The sequence below is a fragment of the Mya arenaria genome, chromosome 4 (genome assembly GCF_026914265.1).
Source record: "Mya arenaria isolate MELC-2E11 chromosome 4, ASM2691426v1".
NCBI lineage: Eukaryota > Metazoa > Mollusca > Bivalvia > Myida > Myidae > Mya > Mya arenaria.
The window spans coordinates 21,203,782-21,219,482 of record NC_069125.1 but is presented as its reverse complement, the minus strand read 5'-3'; the positions used below and the strand labels follow the sequence as shown (position 1 = coordinate 21,219,482).

The 15,701-nt window shown below is 37.6% G+C and overlaps 1 protein-coding gene across 3 annotated transcripts in view; it reads right to left on the bottom strand.

Annotated features, from left to right (window-relative positions):
• LOC128231686 (probable 4-coumarate--CoA ligase 1) overlaps positions 1 to 15,399 on the bottom strand; it is a 178,154-nt gene extending 162,755 nt beyond the window's left edge. The window contains exon 1 of one of the 3 annotated variants that reach the window (XR_008260417.1): positions 1,579 to 1,640. The gene's annotated coding sequence lies outside the window, so the exon portion shown is untranslated. Of the gene's footprint in view, positions 1 to 1,578; positions 1,641 to 15,287 lie in introns of those variants that run through there. The other 2 variants (XM_052944761.1, XM_052944759.1) reach the window with 2 other exon arrangements.
• Positions 15,400 to 15,701: the final 302 nt, after the last annotated feature.

The following is a 15,701-nucleotide window of genomic DNA, read 5'->3' as shown; positions in this document are numbered from 1 at the left end:
CCATTTTACAATATTATGTTAAGAACGACGTCTGCAACTTACAGGAACAGTCATAGACCGACTACGCCCGGGCCAACGCCGTGTAACAAGGCAACAGGATGGACACATGCTAAGAGCCTGTCTGCTACCACCACAGCCAGGCGAATAATTGGTGTCCACGGGTAAGACATTGTTATGTATTACGATATTGTATTAACCTTTTAATTCCTTATAGAGAGTACAGTTCCTGTGTTTTTCGCATTGTAGACGACAGATTAACAGTAACACAGTCAGAAGACGGCTGCGTGACGTCGGATTGAAGTGCCGTAGACCAAAGAAGGGCCCCATCTTGACTGCCAGACACCAACTCGTGCGTGTTTGATGGGCCAGACACTACCATAGATTTACCCGGCGGCAGTGGGGGACAGTTGTTTCTCTGACGAGTCCAAATTCAACGTAAGCCATTCTGACGGCCGTGCATGCGTGTACAGAAGTCGTGGAGAACGTTATCAGGACAACTGTGTTCTCAAGCATGAAAAGTGGGGTGGTGGTAGCATCCACGTGTGGGCTGGCATCTAACTCAGTTTGCCAGGACAGACTTAATTGTGCTAAATGGCAATGTGAATGCACAAACATACATAAATAATGTCCTTCAACCAGTGCTTTTGCCGTTTGTGCGACGTCAATTTCCACATGGACGTTACATGTTTCAACATGATAATGCTCCCGCCCATACAGCCCGAAGGACCACTCAGTTTTGTTCAAAACAATGTAACTGTATTGGACTGGCCGTCTTTGTCTCCAGACACTGGCCGTCTTTGTCTCCAGACATGGCTCCTATTGAGCATCTCTGGGATGAGCTTGGTAGGACGGTTTATGCACAATCCTCCTCCACTCAATGTTGCAGAATTACGCAATGCTCTTGTGCAGGAGTGAGCCAACATCCCAAAACACCGCATAGCAGCTCTTACACTGTCCATGAGGCGTAGATGTCTTGCCTGTATACAGGCAAACGGGTCATACACTCCTTACTAGCAAACTGTGATTTGCGGTGTTCGACCGTGTCTTATGTTTACAGTTGTTTTTGAGCTAATACCACACACATGGCTATGAAATTTGCATACAATATTTATAACATATTGTTTGTTGTACCTAGAAATCTTGAATACATTCGATGAACAGTTTTCGAATAAATTTATGGAAATGTAAGTGGTGCGTGTCCAAATCCTTTAGTGTATTGTTTCAACAACTTGTGGGCATACCAATATATGATAAACATAGCCACCTTTTAATTCATTTTGTATTAAATCCAAGAGTGTTAATCTTTCTGTTACTTTGGGCGCAAAACATAGAGCAACAGCGCCACCACCTTTATAAATTTGTTCATATTTCCTTTTTAAGAAGTGCTTAGTTTTGTTGTGTTCTGGCATAAGAACTATACATAACAATTATATTTGCATGCACATTCTTACGGAGTGTGTTAGCTAAAAAGTACTTGAAATGCTAGCAGATCTAAAAATATGCACAAGTCCGATTATGGAGAAAAGCTCCTGGCATCACCCACCTTTTAGACAATTTTGTAACGAAATCGTAGCCAACCTGCAGTAAAAGTGTTCTTACACGATACCACATTCTCCTATTTTCAAAATATGCCCGTTTAAAAAATTATCAAATAAAATATAAATCATACTCATATATGTAAACACAAGGCACAGCTGCACCACAGAAGTGTCGACAGCTCATTTTCTTTGCACCACTGGTAAGTTGATAAACTGATAAATTATAATAAAAAAATTGATTGGTTGGGCCTGAAATTGGGGACAATCGATTGGTCATAATTGATCATCAATTCAAGGAACTGTACCGGAAGTTTACTTTTGTTGAATGAAAAAAACAGTGAAACAAGGAAGTGTTAAGTATTGTATCAGTATTTTACTCATTCTACTGAGAAATGTTAATTATTCCAGCATAACACACATGTTTACTATACATAGTAACATTTAACTAAAGAAATTTGTACCCACAAAAATGATAATCGTTTCCAACCGTGAGATTAGTACAGCATGTGAGGGCCATTTTGGCTTAATTGCCTGACGAAAATGAAAACAGGCCCAAAAATTGACTTCATTTTCATGATATAAATATGGCAGGATACCTGGTAGGCAAAGGATGTAAATGGAACTATCCATGCAAGGAAAGTGTAAATTAATTTTACTGTTAATGACACTCACTCGTGTTTCAGTAACTAGTTCTACTGGAAATCATAGTACCGAGGGTTACATTCGTTGAAGGTTATAACCATGAGACAAGGAAGTGTTTTGTTGAAAAGTTTTTTTTACTTATTCTGCTGAGATATGTAAATTATTTCAGCGAAATGGTTAGGGTCATTCAAGCCCACTTTCTTCTGAAACCTGCCTCTAGGCTTGATCGGCCCTAGCTGTGTTCACATATTGCAATGAACGTCAAATCAAGGCCTAAAAAAAAATTTGTTTGGTTAGGGTTACATCCTTTTCAAAAATAGGTAGGGTAGGTAGGCTTTTTTTTTTTTTTTTTTTTTTTTTTTTTTATTAGGCTTTATATAAGAATATCGTTTTCATCATTGGAGAATGGTGTTAAAGTGATCTTCTGTATAAGCATTTAAGGTTTAAACTACATATTGAAAAGCAATTAAAAAAAAACGAAAAAAAAAAATTTTTTTTTTTTAGTTTTTACTTCTTTTTTTCAAACTGACTATAAAAACGGTAGGGTCGGCGCCTATTCCGTAGGTAGGGTCAGGTAACCCGAACCAAATGTATTTTTTTTTTAGGCCCAACCGATGTATCATGTAAAAACAGGAAATATTTAAAGAATTGAAATATTGCCCTCTAATTCTAAAATCTTGTGAGAAAGCTCTGCTATTTCAATTACTCTTTATTTCAACAAGAGGGCCAAATGGCCCTGAATCGCTCACCTGTCATATATTGCACATTCTTCCATTATATACAAATATTGAAAACCTAAGCCTATGAACACGGGGCGTGGCCAATTTTGACCCCAGGGCTAAAGTTTGAACAATCTTAATAGTGGTCCGATAAACGATGCTTCATACCAAATATTTAAGGCCTTCGCCTTTTGGTTTCGGAGAAGAAGATTTTTTAAGTTTTCATCATATACATATATAAGGAAACCCATGACCGCCCGGGTGGGGCCATATTTTGACCCCAGCGCCAAATATTGAACAATATTGGTACAAGTCAACTAGATGATATATCATGCCAAATATCTAAGCTCTTGTCACTACTTGATTTTACGTGTGTATCTATATATATATATTTGTTATTAAATGTTGTATGTGGCCCATATTGAAAATTGGTATGTGTACTAAATATGTTATCCAGTTTAAATTAAGACATTACTTGTCTTTGTGAGTTCGGAGAAGATTTTTTAAGTTTTCACTATAACACATATAGAGAAAACCCATCAGCCCCGGGGTGTGGCCAATTTTGACCCCAGGGCCATAATTTGAACAAACTTTGTAGAGGTCCACTAGACGATGAATCATGCCAAATATCTAAGCTCTAAGCAACGTAAATTCAGAGGAGATGATTTTTGAAGTTTTCACTATAAACATATAGAGAAAACCCATGACCCCCTAAGGGGGCGGGGCCAATTTTGACCCCAAGGCCATAATTTGAACAATCTTTGTAGAGGTCCACTAGATGATGAATCATGCCAAATATCTAAGCTCTAGTCCAAGTAAGTTCAGAGGAGAAGATTTTTGAAGTTTTAACTATAAACATATAGAGAATACCCTAACCCCCTGGGGCGGGGCCAATTTTGACCCCAAGGCCATAATTTGAACAATCTTTGTAAAGGTCCACTAGACGATGAATCATGCCAAATATCTAAGCTCTAAGCAACGTAAGTTCAGAGGAGATTTTTGATTTTTTTTACTATAAACATATAGAGAAAACCCATGACCCCCCAGGGGCGGGGCCAATTTTGACCCCAGGGCCATAATTTGAACAATCTTTGTAGAGGTCCACTAGACGATGAATCATGCCAAATATCTAAGCTCTAGTCCAAGTAAGTTAAGAGAAGATTTTTGAAGTTTTAACTATAAACATATCAAGTATACCCATGACCCCCCGGGGCGGGGCCAATTTTGACCCCAAGGCCATAATTTGAACAATCTTTGTAGAAGTCCACTAGACGATGAATCATGCCAAATATCTAAGCTCTAGTCTTAGTAAGTTCAAAGGAGAAGATTTTTGAAGTTTTCACTATAAACATATAGAGAAAACCCATGACCCCCCCGGGGCGGGGCCAATTTTGACCCCAAGGCCATAATTTGAACAATCTTTGTAAAGGTCCACTAGACGATGAATCATGCCAAATATCTAAGCTCTAGTCCAAGTAAGTTCAGAGAAGAAGATTTTTGAAGTTTTAACTATAAACATACCAAGTATACCCATGACCCCCCGGGGCGGGGCCAATTTTGACCCCAAGGCCATAATTTGAACAATCTTTGTAGAGGTCCACTAGACGATGAATCATGCCAAAAATCTAAGCTCTAGTCCAAGTAAGTTCAGAGGAGAAGATTTTTGAAGTTTTAACTATAAACATATAGAGAATACCCTAACCCCCCGGGGCGGGGCCAATTTTGACCCCAAGGCCATAATTTGAACCATTTTTGTTAAGGTCCACTAGACGATGAATCATGCTAAATATCTAAGCTCTAAGCAACGTAAGTTCAGAGGAGATTTTTGATTTTTTTTACTATAAACATATAGAGAAAACCCATGATCCCCCAGGGGCGGGGCCAATTTTGACCCCAGGGCCATAATTTGAACAATCTTTGTAGAGGTCTTCTAGACGATGAATCATGCCAAATATCTAAGCTCTAGTCCAAGTAAGTTAAGAGGAGAAGATTTTTGAAGTTTTCACTATAAACATATCAAGTATACCCATGACCCCCCGGGGCGGGGCCAATTTTGACCCCAAGGCCATAATTTGAACCATCTTTGTAGAGGTCCACTAGATGATGAATCATGCCAAATATCTAAGCTCTAGTCCAAGTAAGTTCAAAGGAGAAGATTTTTGAAGTTTTAACTATAAACATATAGAGAATACCCTAACCCCCCTGGGCGGGGCCAATTTTGACCCCAGGTCCATAATTTGAACAATCTTTGTAAAGGTCCAATAGACGATGAATCATGCTAAATATCTAAGCTCTAGTCCAAGTAAGTTCAGAGGAGAAGATTTTTGAAGTTTTAACTATAAACATATAGAGAATAACCATGACCCCCCCCCCCCTGGGCGGGGCCAATTTTGACCCCAAGGCCATAATTTGAACGATCTTTGTTAAGGTCCACTAGATGATGAATCATGCCAAATATCTAAGCTCTAGTCCAAGTAAGTTAAGAGGAGAAGATTTTTGAAGTTTTAACTATAAACATATCAAGTATACCCATGACCCCCCGGGGCGGGGCCAATTTTGACCCCAAGGCCATAATTTGAACAATCTTTGTAGAAGTCCACTAGACGATGAATCGTGCCAAATATCTAAGCTCTAGTCTTAGTAAGTTCAAAGGAGAAGATTTTTTAAGTTTTCACTATAAACATATAGAGAAAACCCATGACCCCCCGGGGCAGGGCCAATTTTGACCCCAAGGCCATAATTTGAACAATCTTTGTAGAAGTCCACTAGACGATGAATCATGCCAAATATCTAAGCTCTAGTCTTAGTAAGTTCAAAGGAGAAGATTTTTGGAAGTTTTCGCTATAAACATATAGAGAATACCCATGACCCCCTGGGGCGGGGCCAATTTTGACCCAAGCGCCATAATTTGAACAATCTTTGTAGAGGTCCACTAGACGATGAATCATGCCAAATATCTAAGCTCTAGGCCAAGTAAGTTCAGAGGAGAAGATTTTTTAAGGTTTTCACTATAAACAAAAAGAAAACCCATGACCCCCCGGGGCGGGGCCAATTTTGACCCCAGGGCCATAATTTGAACAAACTTTGTAGAGGTCCACTAGACGATGAATCATGCCAAATATCTAAGCTCTAGGCCAAGTAAGTTCAGAGGAGAAGATTTTTTAAGTTTTCACTATAAACATATAGAGAAAACGCATGACCCCCCGGGGCAGGGCCAATTTTGACCCCAGGGCCATAACTTGAACAATCTTTGTAAAGGTCCAATAGACGATGAATCATGCTAAATATCTAAGCTCTAGGCCAAGTAAGTTAAGAGGAGAAGATTTTTTAAGTTTTCACTATAAACATATAGAGAAAACCCATGACCCCCCGGGGCGGGGCCAGTTTTGACCCAAGGGCCATAACTTGAACAATCTTGGTAGAGGACCATTTGGTGATCCTACCTATCAAATATCAACGGCCTAAGCCTTGTGGTTTGGGAGAAGAAGATTTTTAAAGTTTTTCCTTTTGGTTGCCATGGCAACCAGAGTTCTGCATGGAATTGAATTCTTTGAACAACTTTGATAGAAGACCACCCAAGGACCATCCCTATGAAGTTTTATTAATATTGGCCCAGCGGTTAAGGAGGAGATGTCTTTTAAGTAAATTGTTGACGGACGACGCACTACGCACGACGCACGACGGACGCCGGACAAAAGGCGATCACAAAAGCTCACCTTGTCACAAAGTGACAGGTGAGCTAAAAAGCTAATGCCATTCAAAACCAATGCGTTATGTCTCATTTCTTACCTTTCCGACTTCCAGCTAATCAAATCCTATATTGTTGAAGTTCCACAATTTTATTTTCAAATCCGTTTCAAATCATTGACAATGACAAAACATATGTATTATACAGTATAATACATGGTTGACCATGGCTTTCCAATTAAGTTACAGTGCAGCAAAGATAAAATGTAAACCCACTTAGTTTTTGTGTTTTTTTTTTAATTCTGGTGGGGGGATATACATCCCCCGCTGAGAAACGAGGGGATGGATCAAAATTGCAGATTTCCCCACCAGGTTCTATGGCATGTTATGTGATAAATTTTGACTCCCATCTCGAAATTACTGGATTTTTATTACAAACAAGAGCTGTCACAGTATGTTACAAATGCCCCCGAATGTGACATTGACATATGAACAAGGTCAGTACATGAAAAGTTGATCTTGCCTTTACGTGTCAAATACATATGGCAAGTTATTTTAAATTGCCTCTGAACATAAAAAAACACCCATATTTGACAACCTACACTCTTATTTCCTTATATTCAGCATTCCATTGTGAATAAACACTACGTGTATCTTTCACCTTAGAGGTAGAGACATGGGTCTTGCACGCGACACGTCGTCTTGGTATGTGGAACACATGTGGCAAGTTATTTTAAAATCTGTCCATACAAGGGTAAGTTACAGCCTGGACACGACAACCTATACTCTATGTCCTTATATATACAGCATTCCATTGTGAATAAACACTTAAGTGTGACCTTGACCTTAGAGGTAGGGAAACAGGTCTTGCACGCGACAGGTCATCTTGGTATGTGGAACACATGTGGCAAGTTATTTTAAAATCTGTCCATACAAGGGAAAGATACAGCCCGGACACGACAACCTAAACTCTATGTCCTTATAAGCAGCACTCCATTGTGAATAAACACCTAAGTGTGACCTTGACCTTAGAGGTAGGGAAACGGGTCTTGCACTCGACATGTCGTCTTGGTATGTGGAACACATGTGGCAATATATTTTAAAATCTGTCCATACAAGGGAAATTACAGCCCGGACACGCAACCTATACCCTATGTCCTTATAATTAGCTTTCCATTGTGAATAAACACCTAAGTGTGACCTTGACCTTAGAGGTAGGGACACGGGTCTTGCACGCGACACGTCGTCTTGGTATGTGGAACACATGTGGCAAGCAATTTTAAAATCTGTTCATACAAGGGAAAATTACAGCCTGGACACGACAACCTATACTGTATGTCCTTGTATGCAGCACTCCATTGTGAATAAACACCTAAGTGTGACCTTGACTTTAGAGGTAGGGACATGGGTCTTCCACGGGACACGTCGTCTTGGTATGTCAAACACATGTGGCAAGTAATTTTAAAATCTGTCCGTACAAGGGAAAGTTACAGCCCGGACATGACAACCTATACTCTATGTCCTTATATATGCAGCACAAACGAGATTTTTTTTTTTTTTTTTTTTTTTTTTTTTTTCATTTTTTTTTTCAAATTGACTATAAAAACGGTAGGGTCGGCGCCTATTCCGTAGGTAGGGTCGGGTAACCCGAACCAAATGTATTTTTTTTTTAGGCCTTAGAGGTAGGGACACGGGTCTTGCACGCGACACGTCGTCTTTGTATGTGGAACACATGTGGGAAGTTATTTTAAAATCTGTCCTTACAAGGGAAAGTTACAGCCCGGACACGAGTTATTGAGCCAGACACATGGACGGACGGACGGACGGACGGTGCGATTTTAATATGCCCACCTCCGGGGGCATAATAAAATTAACTTTATAAGTTAAAGTAACTCGCTCATGGTTTGTAAAATGCACTCTTTTTTTTTTTAATTACGAAATGAAGTGTGGCAAGTCATAAGAAGTGTTAAAACAAAAATACCAAAAGCTGGAACCCTTCAGCAAATGTTGATATTTGCTCAGATATCAGCTTTGAAGACCACAATTTTCATTAGTGTTAATAACGTGATTGAAAATTTATTACGGCTGTGGTGTTTTGTGATTGGTTGATTGACATTATCACGTAATGTCATCTTTAACAGGTCAACATTTCCACCACTTTTGTTAAAGTCCCAGTGGCCGTGTGGACTAGCTGGCTGTTTTCTTTTTTTTTCTTGACTTTACCACCGTGGGTGTGAACTCCACTAAAACCAAAATACTTTTTTTATGCTCCTGTACGAAATTTTTCGCCCAGAATTGACACGTAATTTTACTATAAGTTCCGGGCAGAGAATTTTTCCAGGTACTTTAAATAATACAAATTTAAGTGTTTGAGGCGGAACCCGGCCGGGTGCTTGGGGTGAAATATGTAAATGATGTGGGACGGAATCTCAGGCTACGTGTGGATTTTCATAGTAAGCTTGAATTTTAGTTACTGAGGAAATTTCAGATTACGGGCCGAATTTCAGAATTAGATTGAATTTCAGTTACGGGCTGAATTTTAGTTTACGGGCGGATTTTCATACAGATATCAGATGGAGTTTAATTAATTTTAATTTTATGTGTGCAATGATGCGGCAAATATTTTAAATTAATGGACTTAAAGGCAATGTGAATAACCATACTAAAGCTTGCTCAATTTATTCTGCATTTCAAATATTAATTCCAAGTATAATAAAAGTTACACTATATTATCATATTGGCTATAAAATATAATTCCAGTCACTAGTACACTTCACAATAGAATGAGTACTTCCCTATTGTTCATCAATCTATTATTTGTCAACTGTTGTCACGCATACGTGTTTCTTTCAGTGGTGGCCAAAAATAAAACTACTTCAGGGAACGTCATGGCAGCATTTTCTGTCATATCACCTACTCTGAAAACAAGACATTATTATGTTTTATTCAACGGAAATTACAAACTTTCTTATCATACGAAAACCGAAAGAATTCTTTTTTTTAAAAATACACACTTATAAATGGCAGAGTTATGAGAAGAGTGCTACATTGCTGAACTCTGTGTATGGTAAATTAAGTCTTAGGTAGATTATTTTGCACAATGATTTGTAAAAGGGTAACAATGAGTCTTGACTTCTGTCTAATGTTTATATTTAGGCAGTCATACCTAAAATGTTATTTATTAAACTACATGTACTTGTAATGCAGTATCTAGCTTCAAGTATTGCCTGTGGTCTAGCATATTCTTTGTTTCCTCTCCAGGGCCGGGCTGCCAAATACCTGTCTCCCATGGAGTTCGCCAGTTCAGTAATGGTGAACACTTGGTCAAGGAGGCTGTACATCAAGTAGTCACTTTTTGTCCCTTTTTGGATAGCATTGGTGCATGTTTCGTTCTATAAACCCCACTGTGAGATAATAGCCTCACCCACCTGTAGATAAGTTGAAACCTTGGAGTGTTTGCTTATATTGTGTATTGACATTTGTAAATACAGTTTCAATGGTATTGGCTTTTGTTGAAAATGTATAATTCAGGTTTATTTGATATTATTGTATAATTTACACTCCTGAATTGAAATATGATCTACCGTATGGATAACCATGTAACACATGCTGTCAACAAATACAGAAATAAAGTCATAGTAACATGCTGTATTACAAGGCTGGCTGAATTGTATTCAAACAAATGCTTTTTGAAGTCAGTTTTGTTATGAAAATATTATTTGTTTTTTACTTAGTCACAAACTTCTGAGCTTGAGGTTTTATTTGCTATTATAGTATCATAACTATATGGTTAAACAAACAGGTATAACTAAATTTGGAGTGTTTCTTGCAGCAAATATACATGTTTTTACTTTTGTATGCATACAATATGCTGTAAAAGAGCTAGTCTTGTCAAGATTTTGTTTATTTTTTAATAAATTCATTGCTTTTTTATTTATTCACAGGATCTGTATTACAATATTTGGGAAAATATAATCAATATGTAGAACTTAATTATCATTTTGTTGTTTATACGAACATATTAAAATGAATATAATATGTAAACTCAGCCTAGCACGGCAAGTTTCATTATGATAACACCGACAGCAATTGTTACTTCTCAGAAACTTTCGCAGGAAAGCCGAGGGCAAGGCTGGAATTTGGCACCCGCACACTCGCAAAATGCAAGTCAAAATTGGAAAATGCGAGTTGAAATTAAAGACACTCGAAAAAATTTGTGAGTTCAAAATTTGCAGGAAAATGCAATCCTCGAGAGATATAAACATAATCGGTGATCAATTTCTGCACAAAAGATGTAAAACTAATTTTAGAAATGTCTACTATCATTTTCCGATAAACACAAAGGAAGCAGGTACTCGTGACTTCGTGGCAGATACTCGTTACTATGTATACAGCTTTGTAGATTGGTCTTTTCATTTTTTTAGCGGCGTATTAAGCAAAAATCGTATCTTGACACAGTCTGTATAATGACGACAAGCAAACAGATAACAAGTATTTTTTATGCGTGGTGATTTAAAATCGCCAATGGCGGATGGCGATGATCAATCAGTTCAAAAAAGGAAGCCAAAATTAAAAAATCCGTCCGTTAAAACTGTTTCAAAGTGGGAGAAGGAGTTGAACATTTAATTGACCCTCAACACAGACGACAATGGGAATGTTTGCAAAATATTTTGCGCAGACTGCGTCAAATACTTGCCTGATAAGACTTCCTCACAGTACTCTTTCCATGTTTACGCACACATTATAATGATATCATTTAATGTTCAATAACATGATTATTTATTAAAACTATGCCTCAAATCAGTGTTTTCCATACAATATATTTTTTTCACTAGCAAACACAAAGGGTTGACTTTAAAAAATGCAAGTCAGTTTCAGGTTTTGCGAGTTGAAAATTTAAGTACTCGCAAAAATTTACATGTATCAAAAAAAGTTAAATTCGAGCCCTGGAGGGTTAATGCTGTTTTTTCCTTGCACATATTCCTTTGTAAAGTTTAATGATTGCGAGATATCACAGAAGGAAAGGATAAACTAATGATTTTCGGGTGAATTATGTAACAAGGCAAATAAAAGGTAGAATGGCCATTGGGTGTAATAAACATTGATACCCAACAAAATATTTTGTAAAACATGAAGCATTCTTAATTGCAAAGAACTATTACTTGATGTAAATCAAAGAAAATAGTTGTAAAAGTGAGAACAGACAAACACAATTTCAGAACAAGTTCTGGGCAAACAAGTAATAGAAATGTTACCTCCATCTTACGTACCCCTTCGAATTGTTGCTGTCGATTATCCACCAGTCTCACACAGCACATGCATTTTATTTCGCGATTCAAAATCTGGAAGAATCCTCATGTCCACGTCATTTTCATCAATCATGGCTAATGTTCCATCTTTTGGAAAATACACACAACCGTACAGTTTTAACTATAACGTTAGTCACCCAAGTGTTTTCTTAGTAAAAATTCTAGTTATCCTTTGTTAACGACGGATCAAAAGGGCAGTACATGTATGTCTATCAGTAATAGGAAATCTTACCAGATTAACGCAAGAGTTTTTATTAACAGCTGGATCTTGTACCCCATTGATAGCCAGAGGCTTATCAGTGAGTCAAATCTTGTAGCACAGTATTGTACAAGATGGCCTTGAATCGAGTGGAAGTTAATTATTTATAGCCAACTGGGCCAAGGTTAGGTCAATTGCTATCACAGACAATGCGAATGTCCGTCGGACAGTCGGACATGTCCGGTATATTTTCATTTTGACCGACGAAACTTTTGTTTTGGTCGGTCACAATGTCCGGTGAAAAATTACAGTCAGCACCGTTTAATTTTCGGAAAATTTACTTTCAGTTTCTAAATAAATGTTCAGAGTTATTTTTAACTATTATATCATGATTTTTCAGCGTGTTAATCCGTCATTCGGAACTCCTCGGCCATTTTATCGAAAACAACCTCGGATGTATATGGATGGTTTACACACTCAAAAAGTGGTACGTTTAAGTCCGCTGCAAGTAGATCGCGTAGTAATTTTATTTAGCAGTTAAACTTTGTGACTTAACTCTTGGAATTCTTCATTATGTTTGCTATAATACAATTCAATGACAATAAATTTAAACTTAGATCAATAAATACAACTCTAAAACACTACATTTAACTAATGATATAATTCAAAATTTTACGAACTACTTCAACAGATGTACCGGCATACATCCGAGGTTGTTTTCGATAAAATGGCCGAGGAGCTCCGAATGGTTAATCCGTGTATCATTTGTAAACCCCGTTTCGACATGTTTCCGTAAAAGCCGATAAAACGCGTAAGGTTCCGATTTCAGCTAATACTTTTATTTTACGGAAATGTTCGGAAATTACAAAATTCCGTATGAATTTATTTTCGGCGAAGTGGTTCCCGGCAATCGTGTTAATTTAAATACCGAGCTGACTTTCTTTCCGCTCTGTTTAACATTGCCAATAACCATTCGGAGCTCCTCGGCCATTTTATCGAAAACAACCTCGGATGTATTTGGACGGTTTACACACTCAAAAAGTGGTACGTTTAAGTCCGCTGCAAGTAGATCGCGTAGTAATTTTATTTAGCAGTTAAACTTTGTGACTTAACTCTTGGGATTCTTCATTATGTTTGCTATAATACAATTCAATGACAATAAATTTAAACTTAGATCAATAAATACAACTCTAAAACACTACATTTAACTAATGATATAATTCAAAATTTTACGAACTACTTCAACAGATGTACCGGCATACACCCGAGGTTGTTTTCGATAAAATGGCCGAGGAGTTCCGAATGTGCCAATAACAAGAACTCTACTTTCGTGTTTGCATAAATGTTGTGCCTGAGTTTGACTTGTAGTACAATTCGTTACATTTTATAACCGTACTGTATCTTTAATTTAAAGATGAATTAAAAGAGTAAGATCTACCTGTTCCATGGGTAGACGATCCAGATATGAGTTTTTTTTTGAGAGGCAAGGGAAGAAAAAAATTATGACATAAGATCCGAATATTGATTTTTTGGAATGATGTTTAGCTTTTTTGTAATTTATTATAGTACTGTAGGACAAATCTAACCAAAAAGATCTAAACCTGTTATAATGGGGAATTACAAAACTTATTTAAAAAAGAGGCTTTAAATCAAGGTTTAGACTGATGTAACTGAATACTGTTTGTAACATTGCGACAGGTAAAAATTTGGTGCAACAGGTAAACTTTCAGTGTTTACCTGTCGCAATGTCCTGTGAAGAAGAAAAACTTTTCGCGTTGTCTGCTATCAGTGATTGATGTTGTAATATCCCAACAAGTGTTACAAGTAACATTTAAAGTTCATAAAAACTGAGTGTAAATTTATATCATGGGGTCATGTTTTTTTTGTGTTTTTTTTGACTACCCTTTGTAGTTATATATTTTTGTTGCATCTTTTATTTTACAAGGAGTATGCAGTGTACAAATAATAACATGGAAGATGTTTACCTTTAACCTCCCTATGTGGAATGTAAATGGTCAAGGGAACAAAAACAATTCAATTATTTCTCATGACATTCAAATGTTTTGGATTTTTTTGGCTGAAAACATTAGGCTTTTAAAGTTTGAAATTACGCTCCACTAAAATGTTTAAATAGGATATATTCCGCCCAAAAGGTTGCATAGAAAAACCGAAGTACGAAATTCCGTGTCACACTAATGTTATAGTATATAAATACGCCCGAAATTTGTTTACGCCTGGAACTTCCAATAATTTTACGACCAGAATCTACAAGAAACATGAATTGATATTGGGCGGAATAATAAATCTGTCCGTTATATATATACTCCAGGCGGGAATCACAGATTCCATGCCAAATCCGCCTCAATTACGCCCAAAATCTGCTCCTTTATTTCGTATGGGCTGTAACTGTATTTTTTTCTGCAATTTCGATATCATAGAGTAAAATAATGATAAAATAAGTGTTTTCAGATGCATTTACAGGGAAAACTAGTTTTTGGTGAAAAAAAACATGAGTGAGTCACTTTAAAATATATATATATATATTTTTAAAGCTTTGATATTTGATATTAACATGACATTCCTTTAGATCAGATAAAATGATAGAATGTGTTTTTTCAGATCAATTCTTCACAGAATAAAGCTCCAAAACAACATCATTTGATGAACAAGTCCCTACCAACCCTACCTAACAATTTTGGGGATGGTACCATAATTAAAGAAAGGCCTAATGCACCAGTCAATTGTAACCACGCCCCCCCCAGGTCCGGGGAATAGCGGGGACTTTGACTTTCGGTCCAGCCAACCCCGGGTAAAATCCCCGCCCTGCGGAGAAGAACTGATGGTAAAATCCCTGCCAAATGCCCCCGCACCCCAGGGACCCTAGATAGGCCCATTTCTCGCTATATTTTGTGCGAGGACAAAACCACCGCATTCAGTGATTCACCCAGCACTGGGGGGACACCTGAAAGGTAAAAAACACGGCCCATTTCCCCGGCTATCCCCGGTAACCCCCGGACCTTGGGGGGCCGTGGTTACAATTGACTGGTGCATAACACTGTAAAAGTTAATACAACGGATGATGTACATGTATTAAGATTAAATTACTTTATCTGGTCAATGTCATTAGAATCGCTTGGCAGATCTAGTAAAAGGTGATAAAAGCCACAATTTAAACATATTTTGGTAATTTTACCTTTATTCTGTAATGTGCAAACGAATTGCTAACTATAAAGTTGATAGTGAAGTTCTAATTTTTCACACCACAATTGATACTGTATCTCTGCTTCACATTTCCTAAAACGACGGTTATAGTCAAAGCCGGGAACCGTCATTTCCCGTCGGAACACCTCGGCCGTTATCCAACAGAATAGACTTCTATACCTCTATGTTTCAATTCTGCGATCTTTAAACCTGAACTACAGGCGGCAGTTACGATGTTTGGGTATAAAAGACTGACCGGACCAATTCCGAACCAACAGAAATCTCCGTTCCGATCCGGAAAAGAAAGTCGGATGTACAAAAGACTGGCCGATCTGGAAGGTGTATACAAATATGAATATATGTATTGCTTTCAGGGGGTCCAACGTGAAATGCGTTCGCCGAATTT